The sequence below is a fragment of the Trichosurus vulpecula genome, chromosome 2 (assembly GCF_011100635.1).
Source record: "Trichosurus vulpecula isolate mTriVul1 chromosome 2, mTriVul1.pri, whole genome shotgun sequence".
Lineage (NCBI taxonomy): Eukaryota > Metazoa > Chordata > Mammalia > Diprotodontia > Phalangeridae > Trichosurus > Trichosurus vulpecula.
In genome coordinates this window covers 220187437-220208050 of record NC_050574.1, presented here as the reverse complement: position 1 = coordinate 220208050, position 20614 = coordinate 220187437, and the positions used below count along the sequence as shown (strand labels likewise).

At 37.7% G+C, this 20614-nt stretch overlaps 1 protein-coding gene and 1 pseudogene across 2 annotated transcripts in view; both read right to left on the bottom strand.

Annotated features, from left to right (window-relative positions):
* The window catches only part of XIRP2 (xin actin binding repeat containing 2), a 423417-nt gene that overhangs the window by 335730 nt on the left and 67073 nt on the right, over positions 1-20614 (bottom strand). The window lies entirely within an intron of this gene.
* Positions 2714-3149, bottom strand: LOC118838854 (annotated as a pseudogene).

The window sequence follows — 20614 nt, the reverse complement described above, 5'->3', positions numbered from 1 at the left end:
TTTTTGTTGAACAATATTTGTTATGTCTCTACATAATACATTATAAACTCACTGAAGATAGAGACTTTTCGTTTTTGTTTTTGCTTTTGTAGTCTCTGTACCTCGCATATTTATTTGCACACAGTAGGTGTTTAATAAATCCCTGTTGAATTGTATTTAATCATCTTCCCATCCATTCAATGGTATGCTTCGGTAATATGCCTTTTTTACTCTATCATTTTTCCATGTGGATGATTAGACTAATTGTTTCATTTTTTTGTGTGTTTTTTTTGCATTGCTCTGGATATCTCTAAGGAAATTCTGTAGTGCTCTGCAGTTCCATGAAATTAAACATTTTAGCAAAATGTTATAAAAGCTGCAATCTGGAATACTCTGTGAACTTTGTCAATCATTGGAAGTAGAAGTAACTACTAAAACAGAGACTCTACACTCAGAATGAGTTAATGATTGATTGAATGAAGTCAGTGTCATGTGACCACAAAAAAGCTTCTGAGTTAAACACTTTTATGCTTAATCTTTGGTACTCTTATATGTTCAAAGTTTTGATTAATGGATATGAAGTGATATTTCTCCTCCTATATTATTTCCTAGGGCCATTCTATTCCAGATACATACAGGGAAGCTAGGTGGTATAGAAGATGGAGTGCTGGGCCTAGAGTCATGAAGACTCATCTTCTGGAGTTCAAATATGGCCTCAGACACTTACTAGCTGTGTGACCCTGGGCAAGTCAATTAACCCCATTTGGCCCAGTTTCCTCATCTGTAAAATGAGCTGGAGAAGGAAATGGCAAACCACTCCAGTATTTTTGCTGGGAAAATTCCAAATGGGATCATGAAGAGTTGGACATGACTGAAAAATTACTGAAAAACAGCACAGATTCATCCTTGAATTATTGCAAAAGTCTTCTAGTTCATTTCTCTGACTCCAGTCTCTTAACTTTCTTACCCATCACTGACAAATTATTTTCCTTCAACATTACTGTTATTCTATTGCATCTGTGCTAAAAAAAACTATTAATGAGGACATATTTTGTACTATATGAAATATACTCATTTTGGCACATGACAGATCCTTAGGTGTCCTTGGATTATACCTCCTAGATCCTGGTGTAGTTCTATCCCTTATAAAACCCTTTTCAATTTTCTTTAGATGCAGAGGGTCAGACATCAGTAAATCTAGGAATATAATTTCAAAGTGGTTTCACCATGGAAAGTTGGATGTAATTAAAACATCTCATGCTATACCAAGATGACCTCCAAAATGTAGACCTGACTTAGACACAAAAGTTGATATCAAAAGTGAATTAAAGGAGAAAGGCAGAAATTAGTCTTCCAATCTACGGATAGACGAAGAGTCGATGGCAAGATAAGGGATAGGGAGGATTACAGAAGATAAAATGAACAATTTTTATTTTGTTGTTGTCGTTGTTCAGTCATTTCAGTCATAACTAACTCTTCGTGATCTCGGTGGGGTTTTCTTGGCAAAGATACTGGAATGGTTTGACACTTCCTTCTCCAGTTCATTTTATAGATGATGAAACTGGGGCAAACAGGGTTAAGTGACTTGTAAGGCTCACACAGCTAATGGGTATCAGAGGTCAGATTTGAACTCTGGTCTTCCTGACCTTCCTAGCCCTTTATCTATGTGTCGCCTAGCATCCCTAAAACTTCAATTACATAAAACTGAACATTTTGCAACCAAACCAAGGAAGTTAAAATTAGAAGAGATACAGGTAGCCAAGAAAACATCTTTGCAACAAATTTATCTAAGCATCTCACTTCCGAGATAGATAGTGATCTGATTCAAATTTATAAGAATAAAAGCCACTCCACAATAATGACTATGTTTGTGCAATTTTCAAAGGAAGACTCTTAAAAATCTTACAAGAAATTGCTAAAAATCCCTATTAATTATAGAAATGCAAATTAAAATAACTCTGAGGTTCCACTTATCAGTTCCTACTCATCAGATTGTCAAAGATAATGAAAGAAGAAAGTTACAAATGGTGGAGGGGCTGAGGGGAAAAAAGCACCACTAATGGACTTTTGGTCCAGCCATTCCAGAAAGTCATTTGGAACTATGACGCCAAAGTCATGAAACTATGAATACCCTTTGATTCAACAATACCACTACTAGGCATATACTGCTAAAGAGAGTGAAGAAAGAAGAAGAGAACCTACAAGATGTACAAAAAATATTTTATAGCAACATTTTTGGTAATAACAAAAACTTTGAACAAAGGAGGTACTATCAGTTGGTGAATGATGAAATAAAATTATGATATAGGCATGTAATGGAATATTATCTCACCATAACAAAAGATGAAAGGGACAGTTTTAGAGGAAATTGGGAAGACTTCTATGAATGGATGGAGAGTTAAGTGTGCAAAATTAGGTGAACAATTTATACAATGACAATAACTTTGAAAGACTTTAGACCACTGCTCAATGCAATCAATTCTCGAGGACTAAAGATGGAACATGCTAACAGCCTCCTGCCAAATAGAGGATAGACATAAAATGCAGAATGAGTCATGCATTTTTTGATACAGTTAATTTGAGAATGTTTTGCTTTCCTATGTATGCTTATTATGTGGATTAAAAATATTGTTCAAGGAGAGTAGGAAAAGGGAAAGAAAGTATTTGTTCATAGCAAAACTGAATTTTTTTTATATGAAAATTTTTTTACTATGACAAAGACATCATACAATTTTTATGATCTTGGTCTTTCCTTCTTGCCTTTGTACAAGGCCAGAAGAGAAACATTTGCAACTTTTACAAGCTTGAATTGGACTCCAGGAATATCACCAACAGCATGACCTTTTCGACCAAATCCAGCAACCAAAACTTCATCATTTTCCTCAATAAAGTTCAAGCAGCCATCATTGGGAACAAAGGCAGTGATTTTTTTTTTTGCCATTCTTAATCAGCTGGACTCTCACACACTTCCTGATGGCAGAATTGGGCTGCTTGGCTTCCACCCCAACTTTTTCCAAGACAATCCCTTTGGCATGAGATGCTCCTCCAAACAGGTTGGCCTTCAAGGCAGTGCCCAAATGAGCTTTCTTGTATTGTTTGTCATGCCACTTTTGGTTTCTCCTGTGGCTTCGGAGTTTTCGAGCAGTACGAAGACCACAGCACCTACCCATGCTGCCGCCGTCCGGGCCAAGAGAAAAGAGAGAACAAAACTAAATCTTAAAAATTTAAAAGTTTTTTTAAAAAGGTCTAGGTCAAATAGTGACCTGTTAGTCACTCTTTCCAAATTGATTCAAACATATTGATAATTCTGAAATTTAACAGGATCTTCTAGGAGCTTTCTGTACAAGTGACCAGCCAAAATCTGATTGAATTTCAGAAATGGGTCCCAGATCTGTCTTGGGCTGGTGGAACTGGGACCTAATATACCCTTCACAGCTTAGATATTTGAAATTATTGCACTGCATATCACACATAGGGAAGAGTTCTTTACAGTGTGGGGCTGCCAATTGTAAGAGTTTTGAAAATTACATTACTTGGAGACTCCAAATGTATTCTGGTTCAATAGAAAATCACTAGATCAAGAGTAAAGAAATCCAAGTTAGAGAACCAGCTCCATGACTGGTTAGCTGTACTAGTGGGCATTCACTTAAGCTCTCTGAAATTAAATTTCCTCATCTCTAAAATGGACATAGTAATACTTACACTATCTATCTCAGAGGGCTGAGCTGAGGAAAGCATTAGCCATAAAGCACTGTAAAAATGTGAGGTACTACTACTGTGCATAATAAGGCTATGTGTCTAAAGACTATTGGAAATGTAATGTGATATAACAGATAGAGAAGACAGGCCTTGAAGCCAAGAAGATTTGGGTTCAAAACCCACCTCTGACACATACAAGTTGTGGGACAATCAGCAATTCACTTAACTTCTCTGTGTTCTAGATAACTCTCTAGGACCCATATTAGTAGAGGGAGCTTCCTCATGCAGGAGTTTCCTCTACCTGGCATAAAATAGGAGCTTAGTAAGTGCTAGATACTTGAATGCCCTCATCCTGGTACAGGCTCTCATTACCTCAGGCCTCGACAATTGCAGTAGCCCGTGGTTGGTCTCCCTTCCTCAACTTTCACCCCACAGCAGTCTATCACCCACACAACTGTCAAAATGATCTTTCAAAACCACGAGTCTAACCCCCCTTCCCTTATTCAATACGTTCCATGGGTTCTCTACCACTTCAATAAGAAAATATAAAATCCTCTGTTTGGCTTTTAAACCCTCCATACCCTACCCCGCCTCTTAACTTTCCAGTCTTCTTATAGCTTCTACCACCGTACATATGTTTCAATCCAGTGACACTGGTCTCCTTGTTGTTCATCAAAAACACTCCATTGTCTGACTCCTGACATTTTCATTGGCTGCCCCCACATATGAAACATGGCCTCCTTGGCTTCCTTGTAATTTCAGCAGAAGTTTAACCTTCTACAAGAAGACTTTCCCAGTCCTTCTGAATTTTAGTGTGCTCCCTTTGAGACTACCCCCCGCCAATGTATCTTGTATGTATCGTGTTTGTACATAGCTGTTTACTTCTTGTCTCTCACATTAAACCATGAACTCTGAGGGCAGCAACTGTTCTTTTTGCTTTTTTTGGATCCCTAGCATTTAAAAAACTGCATATAGTCGACACTTAATAAATGCTTATTGATAATGTCTGAAATCACAATTGCAGTCTCTATCTTTTTTAGTCTAGCTATCCTAAAACCTTATTAAAGTTGAAACAATCCTTGTGATAATACCTGATTTATAAAGTATTTTTCAACATTAGCCAGATCCGTATACCATGCCTGAATTAGCCATGACATCACTGATATGTAATTTGAACCCATGCTTATTATTCTCGCTGTTAACCAATCTTAATCTCCTGAAAGAATGGATTGTATATTTCTAAAGCTGTCTTTCTTTATTCCTGTTGCCTTGACTCAGGCATTGCCTGCTATCCAGGTTGCATAGAAAAATTTTCAGAATTAAGCTTAGCAACAGACTGACTGAAGAATACAGTGATTATGAGCATAAATTGTTATATTTAAATACATTTAAATTATGATGAAATCATTGAAGGTGCCACAGCAAGAAACAAAACCTTAGGGAGTCTAATAATAAATTACCATTTACAGTTCATGTGGGAATATTAATTTCATTTACCACAGAGGAATTCAGAAGTGATGTTCATTATGATAAAAATGCAGTAACCAGAAGTGTGAAATTTCAACAATTATAGACATGCTTTTTCTAAATTGCAAGTATCTCCACAAAAAGGTTTTGTCTAAGGTTTCCCTTAAACTCATTACCTTATGAAGCTAAATACAGGCAAAAGAAAATCTTTGCAATTTCGATTACTCCAAAATTGAATGTTTTGATCATTTGGATATGGACTTGCCTAAGTTTGAAAGGACATTATTACTAAGGAAAGGATTCTTTAAACAAATTGATTGTGTTGGGGTACAGAGGAAGGAGAGAAGGGAAAGAAACAATTTTAAGCATTTCAATTCCACTTACTCCCACAAACTACAATAAATGGGATAACTACAAATGATCTTTATTTCTTCACTTAAATCAGAGAGTATCTCAATATGAAAAAATAAATTGTTAGCACAGAAAATCCCCAGGTAAAGACTTAGAACTTAGACCAAATTATAGAAACAATGATATAAAAGGTGATTAAATTTCCAATCTAGCTCATAAAAGCCTAGTTTACACAGATTATACCTCAGAGTCAGAAAGAGATGAGTTGAAGTCCCATCTTTGACACATATTTTGACACATATGTGACCTGGGGAAGATAATTTAAACTCTCAGTGGCCCAAGGATCTCTCCAAAAATACATATTGCTAATTGGGTTCAGTTCTGCATCAACACAATTAGTTTCCACTCTGGGAGGATCCTATACCAATGAAATCACAGATACAGTCACCTTTCCACATCCCACTAAATAATATTTAATTATGGTTCAAATATTACTATGTAGCCCCTTTTATACATTATTATATAAAACACTATTATATCTACATATATATCTATATGTACATACATAAATACACATTTTCCTTATAACTGGGAAGTCAAAAAATTTCATCCTTCTAAGATCACAGTCCTTTCCTGTCCCTCCTCATGGTAGTTTCTTCCATCTGAGATTATCTCCCATTTATCCTATCTATATCATGTTATATCCATAACTGTTTGGATGTTATCTCCTCCATTCCATTGTGAACTCCTTGAAGAGAGTCTGGTTTTTGTCTTTCTTTTCAACCCCAGTACTTGGCATAGTATCTGGCACACAGGAGGTACTTAATAAGTATTTGTTGACTTGACAGTACTTGGTCTTTCTCCTTTATGAGAAACTTAATTCTTCCCCCTTCCACAAGTTATTCAGGGAATGGAGGGAAACCAAGAAAGCAAGAAGGTTTCAGCAGCAGAGTGTCCCTAGAGGGGCAAAAAAGATTTAAGTAATGGAGAAACAGAGGTCCTGGCAGTTGGTGAACTAAATACTGCAGGAGGAGTGGGAGAAAGCACTTAACATGTGTTTCCATTGATTTTGACAGGGGACGGTAGGTTCAGAGTATTGCAAGATCATGATATCTGACTATTCATAGTAAAGACAAATATTAAAGGTGACACAAATATTTTGGCCACATCATTAGAAGACAGGGCTCATTGGAAAAGACACTAATGCTAGGAAGGATTGAAGGTAAAAGGAGAAAGGGACAGCAGAATATAAGATGAATAAATAGTATTATGTAAGCAATGAACATAAGCTTGGGCAGACTTTTGGAAATAGTGGAGGACAAAAGGAACCGGTCTACTATGATTCATGAGATCATGAAGAATTGGGGAGGACTGAAACAATTAAGTCTTATGGCATCCATTGTATTCTCCATGATTTTTTTAAAGAGTACAGCCAGTGGTTTAATAACTATATTTGCAAATTTTCAAAATATCTTAAAATTGAGTTCATCTGTTCAGATCATTTGAACAATCAAAGGGAGCATTATACTCTCTTGCAATCTCTTCATTTATCTTGGCTGTCACCCTCATCTTAATCACTGTTACATGATTCCCAGGCTGAAGAGTGTTCTTGCTAGAGAAAAATTAAGAACCAATTGGTTCTGCTTTTTCTCTGTTACACAATATCATTTTTCCTTCCACCTAGTTCAGTCATTTCTCTTACTTTCTTCTCTTACCTTCCTCTTGTCCAATCTCCAATACAGTTTAACATGCCCTTTTTGCTGTTAGCATTCATCTCTAGGTTCATTCAATTCTCAGTTTACTTTTTCCGGGACTATACTAGGACCATGCTACAACTGTTTCCTTCCATCGATTTCATTTTCTCTACACGTTTTTAAAAAGTATAAAGTGGTGGATAAGTTCACTGTGGATCTACACTGTTCTCCTTAGACAGCTCTCCCTTTCCTTCCTAACTGGAACAATTTCTGCTTGAGTCTTCAGAATTTTGTTTTCAGTGAGTTTCCCACCACTGAAGGTTCAGAGCTTTCCTGGTGGACAGACTTTCACTGCAGAATAACAGAATTCGGAATCCTAACTGATTGATTTGAAATCTGCTGTCCTTAAATTTCGAGAATTGTTCAGGTTATCTTTAGATTTCCCTTCCTAATATACTATGAACTCTAAAACAGAGAAGTCCCTTCCTTTCAGTCTTTCTATGATTTTTGGTTTGGCAACTAGTTCTTTCTCAAAAATCATAGTAATGATCATGATCAGGTGAAGGGTATTAATTCACCTTGTTATTTTCTTCACTCATTAAAGAACTTAATTCTCATTAAGGCAAGTCAAGAATCGATCAATTTATTTTATTTTAGCTGAGAGAGCTCTAAAAGGTGCCTGGAGAATTGAAGTCTCCTTGATCTTCTTCCCAAACCCATCAGCCATTTTTTTCCTTTTGGCCAGTTGGTCTACAGGTGTCAAACTCAAACAGAAACAAGAGCCTAGGGGCAGCTAGGTGATACAGTGAGTAGAGCACTGGCCCTGGCGTCAGGAGGACCTGAGTTCAAATTCGACCTCAGACACTTGACATACTTACTAGCTGTGGCCTTCCCTCCTTCAAAAAAAAACAAACAAACAACAAAGAGCCTTTACGTAAAGATCTTTATGAGCCACATATGGGATTAGAAAATTACATAATAACATTATCTGTGTTACATTGTATTTTTGTTTATTTTGTGAAATATTTCCCAATTGTATTTTTGCTTTTTTGAGGCCCCATTTGGGAATGTGTTTGACACCTATGGTCTATAGCAGGGCTATCCAACCTTAGGTTTTTATTGAAACAATAGACAATATATTTTCATTTGCCATTTTAGTGAGAGCTCTGTGGTAGCTCAGCTTTGTTTAGTAAAGCATTTATGTAAATTTCTGTGCTTGTAGGTGGGCCACATAAATAGCACTGCATGCAGGCGCCTGCGTTTTGGACAGCCCTGGTCTATGGTGTTTTCCTACCACAGTATCACTACTGTGTCCTCTTCAAATGTCCTCATTCAAGTGCTCTCTACCATGCATCCTCTCCACAACACTTTGAATTCTGTAAAACTTCTGATTTTGTAAAAATGCTATTCCAACAAACTCTTTACTTATTTCATTGTTCTTTAACAGGATATATTCTTCAATATCCATATTCCCATCACTAGCCATATTTTTCTAAGTCTGTGATAGCTTTGGGGTCCAATTTCCTTATTGTAAGATCACTAATTCATACAGATCAACAGAAAGATATACACACATAGAATGCAGATATATTTTCTGAGGTTCTCAGGAGATAGAGGAAAGAGATGGTTTATTTCAAAAACATCCTGAAACATCTTTAGAATTCCAGAAAGCCTTTATGTAAAGTTAATTATCGACCTTTTCATAAACTTCCAGTGACTATGGGACATATATTCCATAATCTTGGGGAATAGGAGGAGAATACTTCAAGGGAAAGAAAGTAATGTTTAAGTTTTGCAGGGAATGTAGGACAATTTGAATTGAATAGCTGGAAAGTGCCTTACAATTCATAGAAACTAACCTTCTCATTATGCAGATGAATCAATAAATCAATCAAGATGTATTTACTCACCTCCTTCTATGTGCCAGGTAGTTTGCCAGATGCTGGAGATACAATCATAAGAATGCAGGAATCTCTACCAACAGGGAGCTCACATCTAATGCAATGGCAAATATTTGGGAGATATTTAAGTGCCTTTTCTACTTAAACATAGTTCTTACTCATTCGAAGTAATTCTCAGCTGTACACAATCTAACTTCACTTTGTTTATTTTCCAGAGGCCTCACTTCCTCCTTCTTCTTCACTTGCCTCCTTTCCTCCATTCTTTGATTTTGGGTTAGACTATTTCTGGTTAATGCCTCCAATAGAGGGTGAGGAGAGTCAAAGAGAGACAAGAAGATTAAACTCAAATCAATAAATGTATCTCTTTGTTAAAAGCTTTGGCTATGGATTAATTTTACTGTGCTGGGTGCTGGGTCTGCCTGCAGTACTTGTTGAAGAATTGAATGAATGAATGAGCAAACTAATAAATAAATGACTTATTAAGAAGGGAATTTTGTTCTCTATGGATTCCAATGCCCTTCTCTTTGAGGATTAGTGATATTTGTGTTTTCATAGCATGTAACAAGAGGAAGCACATAAAAATCCCCAAATGTGCAAGGAAATCATTCCAAGATGAACCAACATGAAGACTGGCAGCAATAAGCTTTTATTTTTTGCACTCAGTTTTAATTTAAGAAATTCAATGATGGGCAGTAATTTAGAGAAAATTGCTTGTAGTGTAAAACACTCTTTCCCCATCTTCAAATCAGTTGGAAAAATATTTTAATACAATTTAGATTTTATTCCACAATAGCTCCCTGTAATTATGCTTCTGCTAATTAAGGCTTTTATAGTTTGGGTTTGTCTCAGCCGTCCAACCCTATTCCCCATCAATATTTTTAACTGTGAGCTGTCAAAAGTAACAACTCTACCCTCATTTTTCCTTATTCAAAAGGGCAGAGCTTACTCCCCAGACCTCAATACAATTAAATATACTAATGGAAAGGCAGATATTATAATGGGAAGCAAATTAGTTCTTTTTGCCTCAGTGACAACAAGTACTTGAGATTCTGTGAAGATTCTTCAAAGGCAAAACAGCTAGGGAGGGTACTTCAGTTGCTTCCCAAACAAATACTCTGTGCAGAATTTCTAATCAAGAACTTTGCCAAATGTTACCTTTAGGATTTGGTTTGCATTTCTCGTTCCAATTATTTAGTATGGAGCACCAGTTGGGAATTTTAAGGGACAGCTAGCCATCTTGTTTGTAAGCCTGCTTATAAGTAATTAAGCATCGCTCTGTGGTCATGGCATTTTGTTTTATATCCAAAGGTAGTGTCTGTTTCTTGGTTTCCACTTAAAATAAAATGGCAGGTTCAAAAGGGTCCAGGGAATAAAGGAGAGCCTTGAAGATTTTGTTCTCCAAATTTTTGAAGCACACATGTCTTCCCAGAAAAAGCAGTTTTACAGTTTTTAAGTTAACAAAGACTATGGAAATGAGAGCAGAGCTGAAGGGTAACACATGGTGTTAAAATGAGCCCATTTCATATTAAGTTGGAGGTTGTCATGATAATAGTAATAATAGCTAAAATCTGTATGGTGTTTTAAGCTTTGAAAAGCGAATCACCTCATTGGATTCTCACAACAACCTTGTGGAGCTGATGTTTTTATCATGTCCATTTTGCCTGTGAGGAAAATGAGGCCGAGAATTTATGTAACTAGACCAGTTAGACTGCTGGGAAGTGTTAGAGGCGGGATTCAAACTCAGTTGTTCCTGACTCTAAGTCTATCACTTTATCCATTTCATCGCCTAGCTGCTTATAACAAGAATCATGTTGTAACAAACATGTTGTTAGCAGCTGTTGTGGGGGTGAAAGACCAACAGCAAAAACACACAGCACAGATCCTTTGATCTGCTCTTCTAAGGAAAGCAACTTACCATTCTAAGTAGTTCAGGCGGAAAAAACAGCACCCTGAACTTCAGAGCAAATACAAACAGAAATTACAAACAGAGACAATATAAACAGACCAAATCAAAATACATAGTTACCCAAAAGAGAAGCACCAAAATCTGGGTTTTCAAAACTGGGGGGCGGGAGGGGCTGCTTCAATGGCTTACCCCGAGTCTTGTCACTAACACTCTTTCAATAAGTGTGCCCCCAAAGGCAAAACACTAACCTCTGATCTTATATACACACATCTCAGGGTCAAGGGGCATCACAACCATGCCACTCAAACCTATGTGAACTATGGTTTCTTGTTTCTTAGACAGGTCAAAGACTCTTGATTCAATCAAAAAAACAAAAGACAATAAACAATCTACTTTGTTTGCTATTACATTTGAAAGGCAAGACTCATCAAAGGTACTTGATTACCTTAGCATTCTAAAAGAGAAAACAAAAAAGTCACACCCTGATTACCATTACACATGTATAAGAGGAGATAATAACTGTTAGTTTTATTGATTGATTCATGTATTAATAATGATCCCTTTCATTTCCATAAGATTTAGGGCTATATGTTGGATAGGACCATAGAGATAATCTATTTAACCTCCTTCATTTTTCAGAGGAAGAAACTGAGGCCTAGGGGAGTCCAGAGAAATGGAAAGGATCATCTTAGAGATCATCTTATTCAATTCCCTCATTGGCAGATGAATTAATGAATGAATTTTTACAAAATGATGAAGCACTTATTATTTACCAAACTGGGAAAACAATTAGAAAAGCAATGGAGTCCCAAGTTTCAAGAAGCTCACACTCTGAGGGAGAGAACACATAAACAAATCAAGCTTCAGGAAGGATACAAAGAAATAATAAACCTAAAGGTTTAGTAATGCAGCACACAGCAAGATCCATTACAACGCACTGGCATGCCAGATGGAGGTGAGAGAGGAAGTCTGGAGGGCAAAGAGGCAGGACATAGAATCAAAGCCTAGATGACTGTAGGATGCAGTTGTAGGGCAGATGGTAATACAAGGAGGTCCTTCATATACTGAAATAATTGTAGTTTCGGAGTTTCTACTCATCCAAATAGTGTGAGCTGTCATGTTCACTCTAGAAAGTCTTTGCCTGCCATAACAATGGAGTTGAAGATCACTGAGGATCAGAGATTCTAGATTCTCTCCTTCAGGAATGAAGATTTGGGTAGAGGGTTCTATCTTGGAGGAGGTAAATAGGAGGAAACACTGGAAGGAAAGTTGGGAGAGAAGCATACCCCTTGAAACTTGCTCCTTCAGGTTATATGTTGCCCTGATGGGTGCTAGATGGTCTGGGGTTAAGGAGAGGAAAATAAAGGGTTCTCCTGTCTGGGAGCCTAGATAAATAAACTAAGTCCAAGAAAGATTAAGTGTTTGGACAAATGCCACACAGGTGACACGAAAAGTGGCAGAGATATCATATAAGCCCTTGTCTTTTAATTCTAAATCCTGTATTCCTTCCACCACACCATGCTGCCTCTAGAGGGAAATGTTCAGTTTATAAAATGTACTCAATTCAATTTAATTCAGCAAATATATATTGATAACAAATTTATGATTTATGATTATTTATGATTATTATTAGCCGAGTCAACTAACTCTGCTTTCAAACCCTACTTTACAAAGGAGGGAACTCAGGGTCATTCAATTCCTTTTCCATGATCACACAGCAATGAAGTGTTCGAGTCAGGACATAAACCCATTTGATAAATAAGACATTGTTCCTGCCCTCCAGGATCTTATAATCTAATGGAAAAATAAGATATGTTAACACATGACTATGATAGAACTTAAGGGAGGCACAAAGAAGGGCACTGTGATGGCTCATGGAGAGACCAGCTCTGACTTGGGTGGGGGTGGAGGGAGAGGTGACTTGAAGAGAGGTCAGGAAATGCTCCTTGGGAACAGCTTTAATAGAGAGGCAAAAGCAGGATTGCGTAGGCGCCATTCTTGGGTTAACAAATCATGGTTTTGCTGAATTTGAGTACCCGGAGGTAGAGAGATGGAAGCTAACTGGGAATTTGGTTGTAGCCATATTATGAAGGACCTTAAATTCCAGATTCAGAAACTTAGATTTTATTCAGTAAACAATAGAAGACTACTGAAGGTTTTCGAGCAGTGGAATAAATTAATCCAAGTTGTTCATTAGGAAAATTAATCATATAATGGTTCAAAGTGAGGATAGAAATAGAAAAGTTCTGTCTTATAAGGCTTAGTCTTGAGACATATCTTATTCAATATCTTTATTGATGACCTAATCTAGCAATGATAAACGTGCTCATCAAATTTGCAACTGGTGCTAAATTAAACACAGATGCTGATATGCTAGATGGCAGGAATAAAATTTAAAAGGAACCCAACCATTTTAAAGATAGCTCTTTAGGGAAAAAAGACAAATGCAAAGTGCTACACTTAAATGTTAAAATTTCACAATTTCACAAATATGAACTGGGGAGAGATGAGTTTAGTGCAAATATATCATGAAGGCACTAGAGGTTATAGCTGATGAAAGGAATAATCATTTGGTGGTATGATTATTAGAATTAACATTATTGATAATTATTAGAAGTAATAGAATCACAAAAACATGTAAAGATCAAGAAGGGAATCTGCTCTGTTCCACATGGGTCAAATTGGGGGGTAGAGCCAAGATGGCAGAGTGAAAGCAGGGACTTGCTTGAACTCTCCCCCAAATCCCTCCAAACACCTGTAAAAATGACTCTAAACAAATTATAGAGCTACAGAACCCATAAAGTGACAGAATAAAACAAGTGTCCTGCCCAAGATGGCCTGGATGGTCACTGGGAAAGGTCTATTGCACTGGGCTGGGAGCAGAGCTCAGCCTACCTTGGGCTGCACCCACACAGACCAGGCCAGAACAGACTGGGAAGAACAGGCCTCAGGGCACTGAATCACTGAGCTGTGGCAGTTTCCAGACTTCTCAGCCTACAAATGCCAAAGACAACTTAGCAGGTCAGTGGGAAAAGTCTGTTAGACCTGAGTGACAAAAGGGTGTGGTCAGGCGCCAGCCCCTGGGGTGGCAGAGGTGGCTGCAGCAGTAGCAATGGAGGCTGCTTCCAGAGCTCCAGGCCCACAGATAGTGGGTGGAAATCAAGCAACTAATCAGAGCAGGAGTGCATGGATCTCTTTGCTGGTGCTGAGGAAGGATTCTCTTGCTTTGCCCTGCTTGGAACTGGGTCGCAGTCCTGGTTGGTGGTTCTAGGGCAAGGAAGAGTGCTGGTGTGGCAGAGCTTATGGTGGCTGTGGAGGGGGAGTCCTCCTGGTAGTTACAAGGCAGAAAAGAGTGCTTGAGATCACTCACAGACCAGAACACAGACCAAGAGAGAAGTAAACACCTCTCATTGGATCATACCACCTCAGAAGACCTGAAAATTTACAGGTGCCTAGAAGTAGCTCTGAAAACAGCAGTGCAAAACCCCTGAAGCTTGGGACAGAGCACTCTCCACTCTGGTAGCAGAGTCATACCTTGACAAAGAGCTCAAAAGTCAAGTAATTGGCTGGGAAAATGAGCAGACAGCACAAAAGGACTCAGATTATAGAATCTTACTTTGGTGACAAGGAAGATCAAAACATACAGCCAGAAGTCAACGAAGTCAAAGATCCTACATCAAAAGCCTCCAAGAAGAAAATGAGTTGGTCTCAAGCCATGGAAGAGCTAACCCAAATGGCAAAAGAGATACAAAAAGCCAAGGAGGAAAAGAATGCCTTAAAAAGCAGAACTGACCAAATGGAAAAGCAGATACAAAAGATCACTGAGGAAAATAATTCCTTAAAAATTAGAATGGAGCAAATGGAAACTAATGACCTTATGAGAAATCAAGAAATTATAAAACAGAACCAAGAGAATGAAAAAATATAAGACAATGTGAAATATCTCATTGGAAAGACCACTGACCTGGAAAATAGATCCAGGGGAGATAACTTGAAAATTGTTGGACTACCTGAAAGCCATGATCAAAAAAGAGCCTAGACATCATCCTTCAATAAATTATCAAGGAAAACTGCTGTGATATTCTAGAACCAGAGGGTAAAATAGAAATTGAAAGAATCCACTAATTGCCTCTTGAAAAAGATCCCAAAATGAAAACTCCTAGGAATATTGTAGCCAAATACCAGAATTCCTAGGTAAAGGAGAAAATATTGCAAGCAATCAGATGGGTCAAATCCATATTAGAGCACTGTTACCACACTTCAGGAGTTGACCATCATATTTTTGAAATATTGTAGAGAGAAAACAGAGCATCCAAGATAAAGGGATTAATTTGGTCTATATAAATGAAATTGGGTCCAATGAGAAAATGTTAAAGGAATTGGTTTCTGAATTTTTTGTTGTTGTTGTTGTTCAGAAGATTATCCTCTTTTAATATAGTATTTAATTATACACACACAAAATAAAATCAAGAGAATTTTCATTCCTAGGGACACTCCATTCTTAGAGATGGTTCAGAAAAGAATAATAATATTTTGAGTGTTTTAATTACTCAGTTAATTGAAGATAGGGAGTTGATCAAGATGACTTTTTGAATTTCCTTCCAACTATTTATCTTAGTGACTTCTATGAAAAATTATATAGTAGGTAATATATATTTTAAGCATATCAAAGTACATTACAAAGCATTAATTATCAAAACTGATACTATATTAAAAATATTGAAACATAGTTCAGTAACATAAAATGCTAGAAAATAAAACCCACAAGAAAATGCACTCATCAATTTAGTATTCAATAAACTTAGGAACACAAACTTCTATGTTGTACAATCTTAATTTAGCAAGAATTTCTGGGATAATTGGAAAGTAGTATGGGAGAAAATAGGTTTAGATTAGTATCTGATATTATGCACCACAAAATGTTGTCAAATGATAAATCATCTGAATACAAAAAGTTACAACATATAAAGAAGAAAAATGAAAAGTTACATCTGTAACAGCTAAAGGTAGAAGAATTCAAAACCATGCATAAGGTTGAAGAGATTAATATAATCATGGGAAATGTCTTCATGGAGGAGAACCTTTAACACAGCATTTCACTCTGTTAAATTAAATGCTCTTTTCAAAAATTTATAGTCAGCAAACAATTAACACAGTAGAATTCTCTGTGGCCACATTCCTGGTGAACTTTTAACCTTATTTGCTTCAGGTACCAATTTGCTAGTCACAGCTCTGAAAAGTGAGGCCAAAGTCAGGCTGGTCACCTGAGTGAGCAGCAAGGGATAAGTGACCAGAGGTTCAAGCAAGAGAACATAGAAGAGGTTTAGAAGGAGGGAAGTGGATGAAGAAAAAGAAAAGAGAGGAGAGGAGAGAGAAAAATTTATGGAAAAAAGGAGGAATTTCAGATTTGGGGGATCAAAGGATCTGACCTCTGCATGGCTGAAATGCATCGAAGGTATAAATCAAGGGAATTAAGGTTGATGAACTGGAAGGACAAGGTGTTTGAAGGAACTTTAACCATCCCTTTAATAATGTCCTGTAGAATTTTGCCAGGAATAGTAGTGAACTTTAGTGGCTTGTACATGGCAGACCCCATTCTCTTTCCTTTTTTTTGAAAACCAGGACATTCGCACTTTGCCGATCCTATGACTCCTTTCTTGTTCTCCATACTCTCTCAAAGACCATTGCTGGTGGATCAACAGATTACATCTTCCGGTTGTTTCAGTACTTGACAATGCAGTTCTTTGGGGCCAGGTGATTTGAATTCATCAAAGGCAAGTAAGTGCTCTCTTCACTGCCTTGGATATTAATTTCCTCCTAGTTACGTTTGTTATGCCCTTTCCCATTATAAAAACAAACAAACAAACAAATGCAGAGTGACAGACCTAGAGCTGGAAAGGACTTCTGACACTATCTACATTTTACAGGTGAGGAAACTGAGGGCCAGGAAAGTTAAGACACTCATTCAAGATCATTCTTACTGGCAGAGAAGACAGAACCAAAAGAATTCAGCAGCTCTGCTTTCCCTCTGTTCTAAGTCAGTGATGCCAAACACGCAGAGGAGTTTGGCTACCTATTGAATCAGAAAAACTCAAATCAATATTGTCTATGTTGTGTCACATTTTTATTGATTTTGTTAAATATTTCATCATAGTGGCCACAGTGGGGCAGCTGGGTGGCACAATGGATAGAGCACTGGACTAGAGTCACAAGTCCTAGGTTCAAATGTGGCCTTAGACATTTACTAGCTACTTTATAGCTCTGGGCATTTCATTTGACTGCTGTTTGCCTCAGTTTCCTCATCTGTAAAATAGGGATAATAATAGCTCTTACCTCCCAGGATTATGGTGAGACTCAAATGAGATAATATTTATAACCAGTTTAGCACAGTGTCTGGCACACAGTAATCAGTTTATACAAATGTTAGCTATTTATCATCCTCATCATTATTTCTCAATTACATTTTAATTAGATTTAGCCACACTGGAGTTTTGGGGGCCCATGTAGCCCTGGGAGGCAAGTTTGTTTCTGTTTATCTTATATTCCCATATATCCTGAGCAGTTATTCTATCTCTTCTTTAATCTGCTTCTTTTATATACCTTAAAAAAAAGAACCACATTTTTTTTCTGTCCTTAGCTTTCTTTGCAATCCTTGGCTTATTCTGTAGAACTCCTATGACTTATAGGATCATACTGTGCTTTTGTTCTGTTCTATAATATCTTGATTTCTCATAAAGTCACTTGCTTCCATTTGCTCCAACCTGATTTTTAAGGTGGTATTTTCTTCAGTGGTCTTTTGGACCTCCTTTTCCATTTGGCTAATTCTGCCTTTCAAGGCATTCTTCTCTTCATTGGCTTTTTGGAGCTCTTTGGACATTTGGGTTAGTCTATTCTCTAAGGTGGTATCTTCTTCAGTATTTTTTGGGTCTCCTTTAGCCAGTCATTGACTTGTTTTTCATGGTTTTCTTGCATCACTCTCATTTCTCTTCCCAATTTTTCCTCTACTTCTCTTACTTTTCCAAATCCTTTTTGAGCTCTTCCATAGCCTAAGACCAATTCATATTTTTCTTGGAGGCTTTTGATGTAGGCTCTTTGACTTTGTTGATTTCTTCTGGCTGTATGTTTTGATCTTCTTTGTCACCAAAAAGGGAATCTAGAGTTTGAGTTTGAGTCTGAGTTTGAGTCATTTTCACTGCCTGTTCATGTTCCCAGCCAACTACTTGACCCTTGAGCTTTTTGTCAGGATATGACTGCTTGTAGAGTAGAGAGTACTTTGTCCCAAGCTTTAGGGTCTCAGCATTGCTGTTTTCAGAGCTACTTCTATTCCACTGTCACCCCAGGCTCTGTCACAGCAGTGCTGCTCCTCCCCCAAGAACTGCCAACCAGGATCCCAGTCTAGATCCAAGCACAGCACAGCAAGAGAACCTTCCTTTGTGCCCACAAGGCACTCCTTGCATTTCCCACTCTGATCTGCTGGTAGATTCCTTCCACCGTGTAAGCCAGGGACTTGGGAAGCAGTTGATGCTAGAGCTCTGGAAGCAGCCTCAGGAACTTCCTGCTGCTGTCAATACCACCACTGCACCACCTCTGCCACACACCCCCACCCCCCCCACCCCCCCACCCCCGGGCTGGTGGCTGGACTGGTCTCAACTGGATCCCGCAGTTTCCCACTAACCTGCTCTTTGGCGTTTGTGGGTTAAGAAGTCTGGTAATTGCCATAGCTCAATGATTCATGGCCCTAGGGCCTATTCTGCAGGCTGACTCCCAGTCTGGTCTGTCCTGCAGTGGCCTGTGCTGGCCTGCGCTCTGCTTCCAGCACTGTGCAATAGACCCTTCCCAGCAACCATCCAGGCTCTCCTGGGCTAGAGACCTGTTTCCCTCTGCTATTTCATGGGTTCCACAGCTCTGGAATCTTTAGAGCCATTTTTTACAGGTGTTTGGAGGTATTTGAGGGAGAGCTTAAGCAAGTCCCTGTTTTCCAGCTGCCATCTTGGCTCCACCCCCACACTGTGATTTTGTATTAATCTTCTCCTATAACACCTGTTTTTGCTTTCATCTTTTGCCCATATTTTTAAAAAAAAATCCAAAGTAGTTGGTGAGTTCCCTGTGTATCCACATTCTCTTTCAGCAACTTCCTCCTATCCTCCTTATTAGAATTATTTCCCTTTGCAACTTCAGAATTTCATGTCTGTGAGCACCCCATTCTTCCTGCACTGACTTTGCTTATGGAGTTTTGGTTCATAGGATGCAATATATAATTTCTGTCAAATAAAGCATTTTGGAAATATGCATAAATTCACTTTAGTTACTGGCTACCCATCATACATTAATTTTAAAAGATTAGTGATTTGTTTAATTTGACTTTTTCCTTCACTGAACAGATTACAACCGTTATATCTTAATAAATGGTTTCCTGAGATAATATGGCTAAAAATGTTCATCATGTGGTGGGCAGTCTGCTGCCAGTCCTATAACTGAATCCTTTCCAACTTAGTAGAAATTGCCAAAGCTTAACATTCACCCTCTTAGCCTCAGAGAACAATGACTCATTTCCATTCTGTGATAAATCATCTGAGGAAGACTTAAGCAGAAGTTCTATAATTCGCTTACATTGTGTATATATGTAAAATATGTATACTATATACATAAGCTGCCACACCTGTGTAGTACAAAGGACAAGTAAACTTGTAGTCCATATGCATGGGTTCAAAAGTCACCTCTGCCTCCTAGTAGCTGTGAGAATTTAGCCAAGTAATTTAATTGCTCTGAGATTTAGTTTCCCATATAATACTTACAGTTTCTATCTCATAGAATTTTTGGTAAATTCAAAAGGTACATCAAGTGTGAAAATGCATTATCAACTATAAGACGACATGTAAATGAGCTATGGTCATTGTCATGGTCACATTGAAGGTAGTCTAGGACAGGAGACCCAATCCTTTAAATGAGATTGATGAATGTTCCAGACTTAAGTGTTTGATCGTGGTGCTCACAGACACTGCCTCTTCTTTAGTGGCCAAGTCAATATGCATGTTGAATAACAGAGAAAGTGTTGGCATAGTGAATTCTACTTCAGGTTCATGAAAAGTAGATCCCTTCTTAGGGAGGGTTAAGGATCCCTAGTCCATTTCTCCTCTTCTCTAAACAAGACCCAACATCTGAATGTATTAAAAGTAGTAACATAAAAATTAAATTGATTAAAGTTAACAACTACAAAACAAGTACTATCTTCAAAATTAGGTTTCATTTTAACACAATGTGAGCAGATTAATTTTAGGCTTAGTTACAGTTACAAAAATACTTCACATTTCAAGTATGGTACATTTTGTCCTAAAAACACTAAAGTTTGTGCTATTAAGATAACAGTCTTCATAATGTCACCAAGCACAGAATGGAAACCACTTATGTTGCTGATAGCTCATTAGTGGGAGAGAAGGATAATATGTCATACAGTGTGGAGCTGGGAGTCAAGGAGATATAGATTTAAAGTTCTGTGTGACCTTTGGCAAAGCTACCTTGCCTTTCTGCACATTCCCATTTGTTGCAGATATGTTCCTCATCTGTAAAATGGGGGTATTGGATTAAGTTCAGCTTAGTAAAGTCAATATGGCCAATAC